At 39.5% G+C, this 16,206-nt stretch overlaps 1 long non-coding RNA gene across 1 annotated transcript; it reads left to right on the forward strand.

Annotated features, from left to right (window-relative positions):
* Nucleotides 1-7,813: 7,813 nt before the first annotated feature.
* Nucleotides 7,814-13,045, forward strand: LOC122459098. The gene is made up of 3 exons (XR_006279562.1): nucleotides 7,814-7,953; nucleotides 10,445-10,538; nucleotides 12,363-13,045. It is a non-coding gene; the product is annotated as an uncharacterized LOC122459098 (long non-coding RNA).
* Nucleotides 13,046-16,206: the final 3,161 nt, after the last annotated feature.

The following is a 16,206-nucleotide window of genomic DNA, read 5'->3' on the forward strand; positions in this document are numbered from 1 at the left end:
CAATAGAAAACAAATGGAGTGAAGACAACATCAGATAGAAGTGATGGAGGTCTGAAGTTACTGGGGCTATTACGCTTAGTAGTCAGGACTGAACAGAAAAGTAACAACATTGTTTCTGTCCAACTCAAAATACTTTGATCCAGTATTTCTTTTTCCCCTGGGAATTTTATTTCAATTTTTAGCATCTGCTGCTACATCAGAGACAACAGTACAACGTTGCTCCTTGTGTGAAAATTTACAGGATTAAAAAAAGTTTCCTGTTCCTAATAAACATAAGAACGTAAGAAAGGCCATACTGAGTCAGACCAAAGGTCCATCCAGCCCAGTACCCTGTCTTCCAACAGTGGCCAATGCCAGGTGCCCCAGAGGGAGTGAACCTAACAGGTAATGATCTAGTGATCTCTCTCCTGCCATCCACCTCCACCCTCTGACAAAAGAGAGACTAGGGACACCATTCCTTACCCATCCTGGCTAATAGCCATTAATAGACTTAACCTCCATGAATTTATCCAATTCTCTTTTAAACCCCGTTATAGTCCTAACCTTCAAAATCTCCTCAGGCAAGGAGTTCCACAGGTTGACTGTGTGCTGAGTGAAGAAGAACTTCCTTTTATTTGTTTTAAACCTGCTGCCCATTAATTTCATTTGGTGCCCCCTAGTTCTTATATTATGGGAACAAGTAAATAACTTTTCCTTATTCACTTTCCCCACCCACTCATGATTTTATATACCTCTATCACATCCCCCCTTAGTTTCCTCTTTTCCAAGCTGAAAAGTCCTAGCCTCTTTAATCTCTCCTCATATGGGATCTGTTACAAACCATTAATCATTTTAGTTGCCCTTTTCTGAACCTTTTCCAATGCCAGTATATCATTTTTGAGATGAGGGGACCCCATCTGTACACAGTATTCAAGATGTTGGCATACCATGGATTTATAAAAGGGCAATAAGATATTCTTCGTCTTATTCTCTATCCCTTCTTAAATGATTCTTAAGATCCCGTTTGTTTTTTTGACTGCTGCTGCACACTGCGTAGAAGTTTTCAGAGAACTATCCACGATGACTCCAATATCTTTCTCCTGATTAGTTGTAGCTAAATTAGGCCCTATCATGTTGTATGTATAGTTGGGGTTATTTTTCCCAATGTGCATTACTTTACATTTATCCACATTAAATTTCATTTGCTATTTTGTTGCCCAGTCACTTAGTTTTGTGAGATCTTTTGGGAGTTCTTCACTGTCTGCTTTGGTCTTAACTATCTTGAGCAGTTTAGTATCATCTACAAACTTTGCCACCTCACTGGCCCCCCCTTTTCTCCAGATCATTTATGAATAAGTTGGATAGGATTGGTTCTAGGACTGACCCTTGGGGAACATCACTAGTTACCCCTCTCCATTCTGAAAATTTACCATTTATTCCTACCCTTTGTTCCCTGTCTTTTAACCAGTTCTCAATCCATGAAAGGATCTTCCCTCTTAGCCCATGACAACTTAATTTACGTAAGAGCCTTTGGTGAGGGACTTTGTCAAAGGCTTTCTGGAAATTTAAGTACACTATGTTCACTGGATCCCCCTTGTCCACATGTTCGTTGACCCCCTCAAAGAACTCTAATAGATTAGTAAGACATGATCTCCCTTTTCAGAAACCATGTTGACTTTTGCCCAACAATTTATATTCTTCTATGTGTCTGACAATTTTATTCTTTAGTATTTTTTCAACAAATTTGCCCGGTACTGATGTTAGACTTGTGGGTCTGTAATTGCCAGAATCACTTCTAGAGCCCTTTTTAAATATTGACGTTACATTAGCTATCTTCCAGTCATTGGGTACAGTAGCTGATTTAAAGGACAGGTTACAAACCATAGTTAATAGTTCCGCAATTTCACATTTGAGTTCTTTCAGAACTCTTGGGTGAATGCCATCTGGTCCCGATGACTTGTTATTGTTAAGTTTCACAATTAATTCCAAAACCTCCTCTAGTGACACTTCAATCTGTGACAATTCTTCAGATTTGTCACCTACAAAAGATGACTCAGGTTTGGGAATCTCCCAAACATCCTCAGCCGTGAAGACAGAAGCAAAGAATTCATTTAGTTTCTCTGCAATGACTTTATCGTTTTTAAGTGCTCCTTTTGTATCTCGATCGTCCAGGGGCCCCACTGGTTATTTAGCAGGCTTCCTGCTTCTGATGTACTAAAAAAACATTTTGTTATTACCTTTTGAGTTTTTGGCTAGCTATTCTTCAATCTCCTTTTTGGCTTTTCTTATTATATTTTTACATTTAATTTGGCAGTGTTTGTGCTCCTTTCTATTTACCTCACTAGGATTTGACTTCCACTTTTTAAAAGATGCCTTCTTATCTTTCACTGCTTCTTTTACATGGTTGTAAAACATGCTTTATGTGACATTCTACACACAGTAAGTGAACCTGCATTTTGACACTTATTAGAGTAGCACCTAAAAGCCTTCTCTAATTTAGCAAACTTGGTGACACTAATTCACCACTGTTTCAGCTGCTTTGGTGATAGCAGCAGTGGCATCTATAGTGTAGGCTGGGCTCAGACCTATTTGAGTTAGATGACATATTGGTGGAACAACCGAGCCCTGTCTTTGTTTCCACCCTTGCTAGTAAGCTTGGAGCTGTACCGGAGGTGACTGCCTGCCATAGAGTGTGTTAGTGGAGATGTAACAATATGTGCTGTGCTCCATTTGCTCCCGCTTCTGGGTAGTCTAGGGGGCATGGCGGAGGTGGGCTTGAAGTGAAGTAAGAACAGAGATTCTGGATCAGCCAGTTTCACAGATTCACTGGCTAAACTTGAAACAGGAGAAGCTACCAAATCCCTTGGATTACAGTACCAATTATGGTGGAAACAGGGAATGAGCACTCTTTGTGTGTAAAATTAAGCACGTGTTAGTTTTTTTTAGGATCATATAGCCTAGACTGACAAGGGGTAGGAGGGGAAATAGGTGAAATGACTTATCTGAGATAACACAGCAGGTCAGCAGCAGAGACAGGAATAAAACCAAAGTATCCCAATTCCTGGTCCAGTGCTCCGTACACTGCACGTACGAGACTAAGATTCATTTTATTGATGTTTGTCAAATTCATTATTTATTTTAATGACAGTTTCTAGTATCTTTAAACTAGCAAAAGCAGGTATTGTATGCTTGCCACAGCAGTTCTTGAAAGGATTGTAGTATATTACGGGTATAATACCACCACAAGGCTCCGAACAGAAAGGACAGCAAGTGGGCATTACTTAGCATATTGCAGTACATTGAACAAACACATGCATACAGCAAAACATAATCTATGGAAATGCAGCTGGAACAGGAAAGGAAACAGAAAAAACAAGGATTAGATGGGGAATTACATTAGTAAGACCCTGTAGTAGCTAATTGAGAAGACACATGAATAATAGCTGAGGAGATGCCAAGACAGAAGTGCCACAGTGCCATAGTAATTTATTAACATATGAGAGAGAATTTGTCTGAGCTATTAAGTTCCAGAAGTAGTAAATTCCAAGGGCAGTGAATCCTTGATTAATTTTCCCATAAGCCCTTAGAGGGGCTTCAGGGCTTGTCCAGATCATTAGGATTGCTTTACAGGCCCAGAACAAAAAGATTATGAAGATGACAATTTTCCAGGTAATCCAAGACAGATTCAGTGCCAATTCAAGCAAGAGTTGAATATTAATAGCTCACAAATGTTAAAGGGATTGATTTCCCCTGCCTCTTCAGCTTGGTAAAGTCTCTGAAATGGCAAATGTTTAAAAATGTTTATTCTAATTATGAAGAGCAACATGGTCAAGTATGGGTGCTTAAATCGGATCTACAATTAATCTATGTGCAAATGATTACATGCACAGCCTCACCTTCCATGTGCAAATGAGTTTTTGTATATACTAACCGATGGGTAGTTGAATGTGTAAGTATAGTTTATGCATGTAATCGCCCATGTGCAAATGTTCATCATTAACTAATCCTTGGTTATGTATGAAATGCCTCAGGCATTGCATCAAAATTATTTACAAAAACACCCTATTTTGGTTCCCTTAATTTGCCCAGTTGCAGTTTGTGTGGCACATATTATACACATCAAGTGTTGCATGGGATTTAGACATACAGCTCACATTGATTATAAGAGTCCCCTGTTTCCTTTTTTTAAGCTGTGATCTGAAGGATGGACCTTCAGAAGAATTTTATATTTTTCAGTGGTGACCTTTTCAAAAGCAGTGACCTTTGTTATCTAAGTGACTTTTGTCACCTAAGTGACCTTTGTCACAAATGTTTTCAATACTTTCTGAGTTATTAAAACCAAAAACATTCCTTTTACTCAGTTCTAGGGTACCTTACTGGTTCTCCAGGTTTAGCAGTTTCAATATTTGTGCTGTCCATGAGAATTATTCTTTGTTGTTATAACTAGCATCTATATCATCATGTGCACTCTACCTGCTTTTGCAAAATCAAGTTATTCACGACCGACTTTAATCTCCCCTCCATACGCTTGCATTAGTCCTATTCGCAAAAAGAAAAGGAGTACTTGTGGCACCTTAGAGACTAACAAATTTATTAGAGCATAAGCTTTCGTGAGCTACAGCTCACTTCATCGGATGCATCCGATGAAGTGAGCTGTAGCTCACGAAAGCTTATGCTCTAATAAATTTGTTAGTCTCTAAGGTGCCACAAGTACTCCTTTTCTTTTTGCGAATACAGACTAACACGGCTGCTACTCTGAAACCTGTCATTAGTCCTATTGGAATCTATAGGTGTTATGCATGTGTATGGCAATGGGAATAAATTCTGATATTGGTGCCAGCATAGGAAAATCTTGTAATTTTTAAAAAATCCTGAGAGAAAACCTTGAAAATACAAATTGCACACAGTCTGCATGAAAAATTCCAGTGTTTGAAGTGTACAGATGAGCCTGCACCAGACCCCAGAATCTGAACTCTTCTAAACTTCGTGATAGTTTGGGGCCAGACTTTGTGCATTAGAGCCTACCTACAATTTTAAATAATAATGTGAAACAAAAGTAAACTAGGTAAATTGCTATTACCCTCCTTCTGCATTAACAAACTTCCATAACAAGAACCAAAAGCAGAAGTATGGTGTTTCTTTCAGCTGATAGCATTGTCAGGGCCAAATTGCGGCCTGGCTTGCAAGTGGTGCATAAGGGAATCTGTGGTGGCTCTGTTCTGTCCCATCTTCCCCCTTCACAGTTATGTGGCAAGGAGAACTAGGTTTTGGTCCCTCCCCCACCCAAGACCCCAACATGTCAATGAGAGTAGTTTCATTGTTGCTCTTGAGGAAGTGTGATGTGCAAGAGAGTCTTGTAAGGTCTGCCTGTTGGTTTCCTATCTCCCTCCTGGTCTGGTCCAGGACCAGCACCATAATGGACTGCAACTTGTTCAGGGCTCATGGCAAAGCCATGACTGAGCTTTCCTTTAGTAAGTGTTCCCATATCTCAATGACTAAGGCTATATGTACATTCAAAAAGCTACATTCAAAATGCTGCTGTAGTGCTTCAATGTAGTGCTTACTACCGTGATGGGAAGGTTTCTCCCATCACTGTAGGGAATCCACCTCCTGGAGAGGCAGTAGCTAGTTCAGAGGAAGAATTCCCATTAACGTAGCACAGTCTACACTAGGGGTTAGGTCAGCTTAACTATAGGTACATCTAGGCAAGGATAAAAGACCCAGGGTCAGCTGACTCTGACTTGCAGGACTCAGGCTTTGGGGCTAAAAATCACTGTGTAGACATTTGGACTTGGGTTGGGCCCAAGCTCTGGGACCCTACAGCCTTGCAGGGTCCCAGAGCTTTGGCTGTAGCTCAAGCCGAAACCCCTACACAGACATTGTTCAGCACCAGAGCCCAGCCCATGAGCCTGAGTCCCCTGAACCGGGCCAGCCATAGGTTTTTTGTCCCTGTAGACATACTCATAGTCTCTCAGGAGTGCAGATTTTTCACAATACTGAGAGATGTAGTTTTTCCAATGTAACTTTTCAGGGTAGACCAGCTCTAAGTGGGCCTGTGAGAGTTTAAGGAGAGAGAAAGCTGAGTGACTCAGCAAGTTAACTGCCAGATGATTTATTGTTAAAGCTGTTGAGACTATTCATTTTCAGTCTGAGAACTGAGAACTGAACTGAACAGACTAGAAATAAGGCACAAATATTTATCAATGAGGTTAATTAATTATTAGAAGAACTTACGAAGGGCTGTGGAAGATTCTCTATCACTGGAAATTTTTAAATCAAGATTGGATGCATTTCTGAAAGATATGCTCTGTTTCAAACAAGAATTAATTCAGGGCAGTTCTATGGTTTGTGTAATTCAAGAGGTCAGAGTTGATGGTCACAATGTTTCTGGCTTTGGAATCTCTGAATCTATTAAACTGTTTGCTAAGAAATTACAGGTTCATATAAAGTAATTGAATCAGCCTAACTGTTTGAATCAAGTTTCTGGTGTGCATAGTCCAGTTACAAATCCTAAATTCACTTCCCATGCATGTAAACCCTGCAGGCTGGTGAATATTCCTACCATATTTTTCACTGAATATTCATAGAAAGCAAACACAAAAGGACAAGAACATGGTCAAAGTTAACTTAACTGAAAATATCCAAATGAATATTGATAGATTTCCTCACATACACCCCACTATTCACCTAACTTTATGCCTTACAACACTCCATAATGCTTTTCTGACACTTTTCATTACAAACTTCAAAATTCAGGTTTTTAAAAACAAAACAAACAAACAAAAAACATCCCTAATGATTTTCCTGTGTAAGGTGTTTGTTTGTTTTATTTAGTTGGTAGGTTAAAACTTTGCTTAAATTTGAGAGTTAGCTTTTGTTTTGAGATCCAGGGTTTGTTTGAAACTGATGAAAGTGAGAAAATAGAGGAAAATGTTTAAAGTGAGGAGGACAAAAGAGAGGTTTTCCCAGCTCTCTTGTTCTTCAATTATATATGGAAGTGGAACGTTTTTAAGTTGAAGCAGATTTCTTTTTTATTTTACAAGAAATTGTCTTTTACATGGTGGAAAACCACAAAAGCATCGGATGAATGTGTTATATTTTTCACCTTTTCCAACTCCAACAATAAACTAAAGTTTTCACTGGTTTTGCCAATAATAAGAATTGGTTCCATACAACTCGAGTTGTAATATCACTGACACAAAGTACAATGTTATTATGTGTCTCACTCTCTACTCCAAGGCTATTGCTTCAAGTCAGAACATGTTGACCTTTTATGAAGTAATACAAAACACTATGAGCACCTGGAGAATTAATCAATGCAAGCACCTTTCTCATTTTATGCCTGGATTTAATTTGTCAATATGAACTCTTGAGCACTACTGCAGGTCAAAGAGACATGTTGCCCTCCTCTCCAAGATCTGTGATGCGTGTACATCACAGAAGCTTTGTGTATTGTCTCCTATGATTCTAACTCATAGGCAATAGAATTTCAGTGAACACTACATCAGTGTTTAGGGGTCCTTTATCCTACCTCTACCATACATGTACAAACCTCCCATTGATATCCCTGGGCCTAATCCTATGCCCATTACATGGATTGTGTGTTGGGGGGAGCCGTGGGGGCTGAGGACGAAGGGATCCTTCCCCACTGGACTCTGACTGGCATACAAGCCCTGAGCAGGTGGGCTAGGAAGGGCCAATTAATCCTACATTCTGCACCTGGAAGAGAACGAGGGCATAATAAGGCCTAATGGCAGATGAAAGCCAACTGGGGGAGCAGCTGGGTTAGGCTTATAAACCAGGAAGTGAGAGCAGAAAGAGGCTGTAGGGAAGAGGTTTCCTAGAAGGAAAAGGAGTTGGTCAGGGACAAGGAGGAGATCCAGTGGGAGAGTAAACCCTGGGTCCTGCCAGAGGCTGAGAAGCATAAAGTAGCCATGGGGGGCAGAGGAATGTCTGATGGAAAGCCAGAGATAGGTAAGAGGGTGTGGTGGGGGAGGAAGGAGTCCAGGGAAGCAGCAACAGCTTTTGAGACTGAGGAGCTCTTGGTTGGTAATCATAGAGTCCCAGTGGGGCCAGGTTCCCTACAAGCCATGGGGCAAGTAGCACAGAACCTGGAGATGTGGACCAGAAGACCATCTGAGGTAGTGTCTGGACAATTTGTTTGGTGGAACTTTGTTACCCCAATATGTGGGGATTATATAGTGACCTGGCTGGAGGGTCAAATCACAAAAGGCAGCACCCTGAGCCACAGAGAGAGAGAAGGGCCACAGCATAGGCAACCAATGGAAGGGGCTGAGAGCCTAGATGTAGCCACAAAGAGGCACAACCTGCAGTGAGTGGAACCCCTTTTACAGAGCCATGCTATGGTTACTACCTTAGGACTGCAGTAGTTCACATGGCTGCTATGCTTCCCTCTGCTGTGGAAAATAGACTGTGGATCTGTATGGTTGTAGATCCTCTGCTATAGTCATGCTAATGCTCCCAAAATGTGCCCACTTGCAGGCTCCCATAATCCTGTCTCCTTTATACAGCAGAAGTGTTTCCCCTGTGTCTCAGGCTTACCTTGTGAGATCAGCACAGGATTTTGCCTTAATATGTGAATGTTGGTCTAAGTGGCTTGTTCAAGGTACTGCAACAATCAGTGACAAAGTAAGGAATGGGAAAGGGAAGAAAAATTTTCCACCTAATTTTATCAAATCTAATTCATCTAGCTCTATCTCCTTACCATTCCCCACCCAAATCTGAAATTGAATTGTCTGTCAAATATTACTTCTACTTAAACCTGCTCTGATCCCTTTTGAATAAAGGACTCTAGGACATGAAAACATCATGTAAAATTAGTAATTGGGGCCAAATCAAACTAGACATTCATCATACTCTGATCTGTCAGGGATCAAACACTGCTAGAAAGAAGTGTGTATGAAATATTGTATGTATGTGCATTTATTTATAGATAGTTTCTCCCAGATCATACTTAGTTTAGAAATGTTCATAGACTATCTAGAAAAACTACAAAGAACAAAAATCACTTTATATTTGACTTAAAATGTGCTGTGGTTGGTTAAATAGAGGGTGGCCATTTTCCGCACAATAATACTGATGAAGGACCAAATACTGAACAAATGCAGTCAAGCTTCAGTGCCAAATCACAGTTTACACTTAGGATGTGCTGTAGGAGTCTAAACTTGTCATGTAGCCACACAAGTGCTAAAAGCTTTTACAAATCAACATATCCGGCTGATGGAAGCCACTTTATCCCATGGAAAATGGACCTTTATTTTAAATACAGCAACACAAATATGGAATATATCTCTGCATCCAATATACAGTACACTGTGTAGAGATGTGCAAGGGAGATATAAATTCCTCAGTCTCCATAGATGATCCTTTGGAGAATCAGGGCCTTAGGTATTACACTTCTGCAGTATCTGCTTCTATCTATAAACATGCTGGGGATGTGATGTGGGGGCAGGAATATTCACAGCTGAACTAATTGTAAAGTTGCCAAAACTGTTCTTAGGGAATTTATTTGTAATTGCTTTTTCAAATTATTGTCTAAGGGGTTATTCTCCCTTGGGCTGCTATTAGTTATAAATAAGGAGTTCTATACACAGAGTAAAGGGACTTGGGCAATTATTGAAATGCACTGTTCTTCTCAGGCTGGATTGTGGGGTCCTTACTGGGGTTTTATTCAATCCTTTCCTAAGACCCATTGAAGTAATTCTGGTGACTTTCTGTTCACCCTTAATGTTGTTACATTTAAAGAACAATTCTGCTTTGAAAAGTGATCATGTAAAAGTAGCACCTTCTTAGTCAGATCCGCTTCTTGTGAGCATTTAGAATTAGACACTAGTGATGAAAGTAAGATTTTTTTTATATATATATAGTTTTACTTTTCTTAGCCCTACAGAGCCAACACCGCAAATACTGGATGACTCTGCTGCAGATTCTGCTCAGTTTTTGAATAATCAACAGAACTGTTAAAAATTTCAGTGCAAATCAATTGAGGCAATTGTAAACTTACACAAGTGTTAGTGAAGGTCTTTTCAGAAAACTTTGAATACTTGTGATGTATGAGATGTAAAATACCCAGCTTGACTCTCAGAACTGGGAGGTGTTGGCAGGATTAACAGTTAAAATACCATCTTTATACTTGTAAACTTATAAACATCAGATATCACTCCACCATTTTGACAGAGTAGAAAGAATCTCTAATTTCTTTGCTTTTTAAGAGGGGGATGAGTGGAAAAGGAAAGACAAAAAGAAAAACAGAAGAAGGGAGGGAAGGAACAAAAGTGGTCACTGGCATCGATAAGACTTATTGCCTAGTCACTGTGTAACAAAGAAGGTGCTTGCCTACCTCAAGGGCACCAGAATTGTAAAGTCGCCAAAAATGACAAGAGTCAGAGGCTCTTATCACTGTAATTGTATGCACAACAATAATTGTAGTGCTTTCCATCTCCAGGAATGAACATTTTAAATTGGATTAAGCCTCAGGATGCTCCTGAAAAGAAGGTGATATTTCTCTAGTTTACAGATGAGGCACAAGGCGAGGTTAAGTGGCTTGCCCAAGACCATACTAGGAAGAATAAGTTTGTTCTGGGTGTAGAACTTGGATCTTCGGGCTCCCAGTGCTGCATCTTTAAAGACAAGGCCATATTTGGTGCATGTATGGCAGCTAGGAGTGGTTACATTTTCTGTTCTACAGTTTTCTGAAGAGGTAGCTGCCATTTTGTGAGGCAGAGGTCAATGCAGGTTGTTACAGAAGAGACGTACTATTTTTTTCCATGGGTGTTTGCTCTTTCTTGTGATGTTTTATTTAGACTAAAGTCAGTAATTGAGATAAAGTATATGCTCTCTGATTATGGAAGAATATACTCATGGGTAGTGTCTCTTCTCAGTCTCAAAGAAATTTTGTTCTCTGCAATCCCACTACAAAATCTTCAAATGTTCTTATCTTAACTAATGGGATTTTCCTTAAACATTAAAAAGAAATCATTTTTTGAGCAGAGGCAAAATAATGAGCATTTCAGAACCACTCTGAACTTATATCTAGCTGCCTATGCAGTGGGATATATTGATTATTGTAATATCTTTTTATAAACAAAATTAACATTTCCATTTTATTACCCCAACATCTGATCCTTGCTGTTGCTGAAAACTAGTGTCCCACAAAATCTAGGGATGATGCCTCTGAGCCTATCTGCTTCTCTTGTATGCTTCTAATATTTTTATTCAGGCTTTCTCTTTGTTTTGCTGCACAGAATGTATAAGACTGTTTTTAGTCTTGAACTCTTTGGGACAGATCTTCAGTTGGTGTAAACTGGTGCAGCTCTGACCTGAGGATCTGATGCAAAGCCATGTCAGTTCACAACTTCTGAGGATTTGGCCTTAGATTAAGGTGCTTAGATACTACTCATAAAAACCTGAATGGATGGGCTGTGTTTGAGAGAAGAAACTGGCCCAGTCATTCAGGTTGCCATAATTTGACTTCCTCAAATTTGGAGGGGGGGAAAAACAAACTTTGAAAAACATTCAGTGCATAAGGTTAAACAGCCCCAGGCAGCTTTCATTTGCACAACCAACATTAACTCAGTTCATCCTAACTCTCACTGACCTTGTCAATACTCTAGGGGGCATATTTTTCTATGGATGGACTATTTTTATAAGCTCTCCAGTGCACTGAGCACATGCTTTTTATTAGCAGACATACTGCTGTGTATGTCATTTCTGTTTTACCTATTAGCCTTCTAAAAATATAGTTATTGCAGAGACTAGTACAATAAACCAACCAGAAGGACTGAGATTGTTTCCTCACATACCAAGGTTAGAAAAATCAATGTGCTTGTTCCTCACTTTCTTTATTCTCCCAAGAGCTAGTGGCATCAGGGAATACCAAGGCTTCAGCTATCAGGAATCAGAACTATCATTTCAGGATCAGAAGCATCAACATACCCAGACTGGGAGCTAGTTTGATTAGCAGTTTCCTGTGAATCTAAATTCCTCTTGCTCTATGGTCATTATGAGAGAGTGCTAATTCTTTATCAGAAGCATGCACAAATGGCCACATCTGCTGTCTTTTGACAAGGACTCTTCTTCTTGGGATTTTGTGCATAGATGACTCATGCTCAGGCCCAAAGTGTATACTGATATCTATGATGCATTGGTCACCTAAAAAAGATGAACTGTGTATGCCTATATTTAAATATATGACTTTGCCACCCAACGCCATTGCAGAAGCAGTTCTCAAGGCAATCATTAGAAATATATTTGCACATGATAATTTTTCATGACTACCTTAGATCTTTTGTCAGAGATTCACAGCATCCACTCTGCAGACCCTTACCATTCAATAACAGTGACTCCCTTCATTTTTTTTAAAGAGACGGTGCACACAAAAGCTCATGTCTGACTGCTTCCTTCTACTGTTGCATTACTGAAAATAATTCAAGAGCTGGCCATCGTGGTTGATGATTCTGTAGTCTGGAAGAAATGATACAGATAGAGAAGTAGAGGATCTGGAAGAATGAAAATCAAACTCTAAGGACAGCCTAAGAGTGAAGAAAAGAGCTCAGATACATTTAGGAAGCTGACAGGCCATCAGCACAACAATATAAAGAGAGTGAAAAATTACTCTTGAAAGATCTGACCACAGCAGCCATCATAAAAGGCACAAATCTGCATGCTTTCCAATTTCTTCTTGTGATTTCCCCCTCCCCTGCATTGACTCTGCATGTCAAGCTCATATTGCTGCTTCAGTTTAACACCACAGAAAAGAAAACCCAGCTAAACTAAAGCCTACTCAAGTATGCAATATATTTCTCACAACTGGAGAACAGTCCTGTGTAGCAATTTCAGCAGAGTGAATGAGAGTCAAAGGGGGAAAAAATTGAAAAGAGGAGGAAATGAAGCTAAATAATTGGAGGGAAAAAAAGATGTCATGAATTGGAAATGAGTTTTGCTTTGAGGTGCTGACTCAGATTGCATAGCTTTCCATAAAAGCTATTGTAGGAATAAAAACAGTGGAATTTTAGTTATGAATAATAATAATAATTAATAATAATAAAAAGACTTATTTGCTTCATGTGCTTTAGAAACACCCCATTCTTTTGCTTATAAAAAAGAAAATAGGAAATCCATTCTATCCTCCTTTTAGACTTTGGGCTCCAGTCTCAGATCTGAAACCTGCAAATAGAAAATGAAATAACATATCAGGCTTTACTTTTGATAATTCAAATAGATGGCAAAAGAAACAGAATTTAAAAGGAAAGGAGGCGATAACCTAATCATTTTTATACAGATGATCAAATGGCAGAGCACAAGCCCCTTTCTCCAGATTCTATTGAGTATATTCATCAGAATAGAACAGTATCCACCAAGGACAAAAAATAGGCATACACATTTTAAAAGTAATGTGTGGTACACCAGACTTTTCTTAAAGAATGCCAGATATCTGGTCCTCCTCAACTAGTCCTCCTTTCTTGATACCTATATTATGTTTCTGGAGGTGGTAGTCCTCACACATAAGATATACTGAGTGAAATCCTGCCCTGCTCAACTCAGTGGCACGTTTGCCATTGTCTTCAATGGAGTCAGGATTTCATCCACAGTATCTCTCTGCTAGGATACTTTTTCTGTCTGTCTTTTCTTGAGTTTGTGCCTCTCTTCTTTTTCACTCTTTACTGTTTTTCTCCTCTGCACTTGTCTGATCTCTTCTCTACAACTTTTTAATCTCCTCTCCATCTTTCTTTTTTCCATTTCCTTGGTATTCTCCTTATACGTGCACCATATGCCACTCTTAGTCCATCCCTTTGCCATTCCCTCCATCATAATCCCTTCTCTTTTACGGCTTTCACCAAATGTGCACAGGGCTTGGTTTCTCCTCACAACACTGCAGGGAGGGTCACCTGCACCATAGGAGACTTATCTTTCTCTGGGAATGCCAGGGCAAGGTGACTTTAAATGATGGCCAAGGATCCCTAGAAATCCCCATCAACTGAAGCTGCTCAGGAAATATTCTAAAATAGCACATCTCTCAGATGCCTTGCCTGCTTTCTGGGCTGTGCTGGCCAGTTCCAGGCCACCCAGCAGAGCTGGGGTTGTAGGTGTTTTGCATCACTGCTCCTCTTCCTCCCTCCAACTCCCATGGCACACTTTCCACATTGGGGACCTGCAGCTGAAGTTCCATTGGAGGAACCTGTAACTTTGTTTAGATGGTAGCTGTATACAGAAGCTCCAATCAGTATCATAGCTACACTGTGCTAGGATCTATGCAAACACAGGAGGAGAAACAGTCCCTGCCACAGAGACTCTAAATAGTCAAGTTAGCCAAAATATAAGCAAAATAGCAAAAGCACATGTTTTGTGAGTTCATTTTTAAGGGAGATTTTCCCTAACTCCTTCCTAGTTTTCTTCCATCAATCAAGTAGGGCATTATTTATTTTAAATTTTGGATTTTCTTCATCTGAGATTTTTCTTTGTGGCATTTTCTTGGTATATTATACAGGAAAAATAAAATAATGATGTATAAACCAAAGATATGTTTTAGTTTGTGTTCAAATTCTAATGGATGAAGACTGGTTAGCAAAAGTAGCTGATGATATACATAAGAATGGCCATACTGGATCGGACCAAGGGCCCAGTATGTTGCCTTTTGAGAGTGGCCAATGCCATGTGCTTTAGAGGGAATGAACAGGCAATCATTGAGTGATCCATCCCCTGTTGTCCACAACTAGCTTCTCCCTGGGAGAGGATAGGGATACCCAGAGCTATGTCAGTTTATAGCTGTTAAGGATCTGGCCCAGAGTATGTAACCACGCTTGAGGAAAGTGCTGAGGTTCTTTTACCTCACATGTTCATCTTTTGCAATAAAGGAATGAGATTACCCACTCAGATTCATTCCATTATTATTAGTCTTTCACTAATAGTTTTTGAAAAAAACTGTAATTTTTCTCATTCTCAGGTAATTACTTGAAATTAACAGCTTCAAGAGGCGTCTGAGAAAAGTATCAGTTATAGAAAAAAGTGCCATAGCTATTTTAAGGAATTCAGACATTAAAACCAATAAATCCACCTGCCAAATTCTGTTTTCAGTTACATCTAATGAAAAATTTAGACCTAATGTTCTGACTCTTTTTAAATGTATAGAAATGGAAATAAATGAATGTGTTTGAGTCTTTGCACTTGATGCAGGTTATTGCCAATTTGTATGTCTGATTAGAGGAAAAAAAATACCTAACCGTACTAGACCTCCCAAGACCACACTCTACTGTGTATAAAAGGCACTGGAGACTGATACAGGTTACTGTAAGATATAGGTTGAAAAATAAATGTCATAGTAACAGAAGGCATTGCAAGTGAAAACATTTAACTACAGGAGTAGGACAAATTCTGGAAGTAATTTTGCAGTTCTGGTTGTGGAAAGTCTTTCCCTTTTTCGGAAGGCACAGTTAAGTCCAAACCATATATATCTAACTGTATGTGACACTTTTTGTCACAAATCACATAGAGAGCAAGGATATCCTGTATACATTTTAATACAAAGAAGTGAGTGAAGGGTACAGTGCACACTGCATGGATTTAAACCTGAAAACACCAATCCAACTGTTTATCTAATGTGTAGATGCTCCATTGTCGAAGGCACTGGGCAGTACATGCGACTCTGACAAAGATATTGATATCGACATACATAGAAGAACTGATGCTAATGAAGATAAGAGTTTTATGTCTAGCTGCTCCACAAAGGCACAAGTGTAACTGTTTAATGTCCAGAGTAAAAGCCTTGTCTTATACACTAAGATGGACAAATACAAGACAAACTCTGCATGCAATGAGATGTTAAAATCCACGGCAAAATCTGAATAATTCAATCTAACAGCTCAGTAGAAGATTGCCTTATAGAGCGATGACTTTGTGGACAACATTAAAATATAATCTGGCTGGACACAAAGTTACTTATGTCCTTCTAACCAGATATTGTCTGTATTTCTCTTCCCTGATTTTTATTAACAAAGGACAATTGAATGCAGACTTTAATAAGTCCCAGACCCTCAGAGCTCTTTCCCTAAAGTAGCCAGTGCCACATGCAGCAAAACGCGTAACGGGCCCTTCTAACTCCTCTACTACAGTCTCCTGCCATCATAAATTCAGTTAGTTTCAAAACTTGTACTCTGGATATTTTTCTATTGTTATCTGCTGTAGGTCCCCTCCCATGCTGCCCTTTTTCCA

Source organism: Dermochelys coriacea, chromosome 3 (genome assembly GCF_009764565.3).
Source record: "Dermochelys coriacea isolate rDerCor1 chromosome 3, rDerCor1.pri.v4, whole genome shotgun sequence".
Lineage (NCBI taxonomy): Eukaryota > Metazoa > Chordata > Testudines > Dermochelyidae > Dermochelys > Dermochelys coriacea.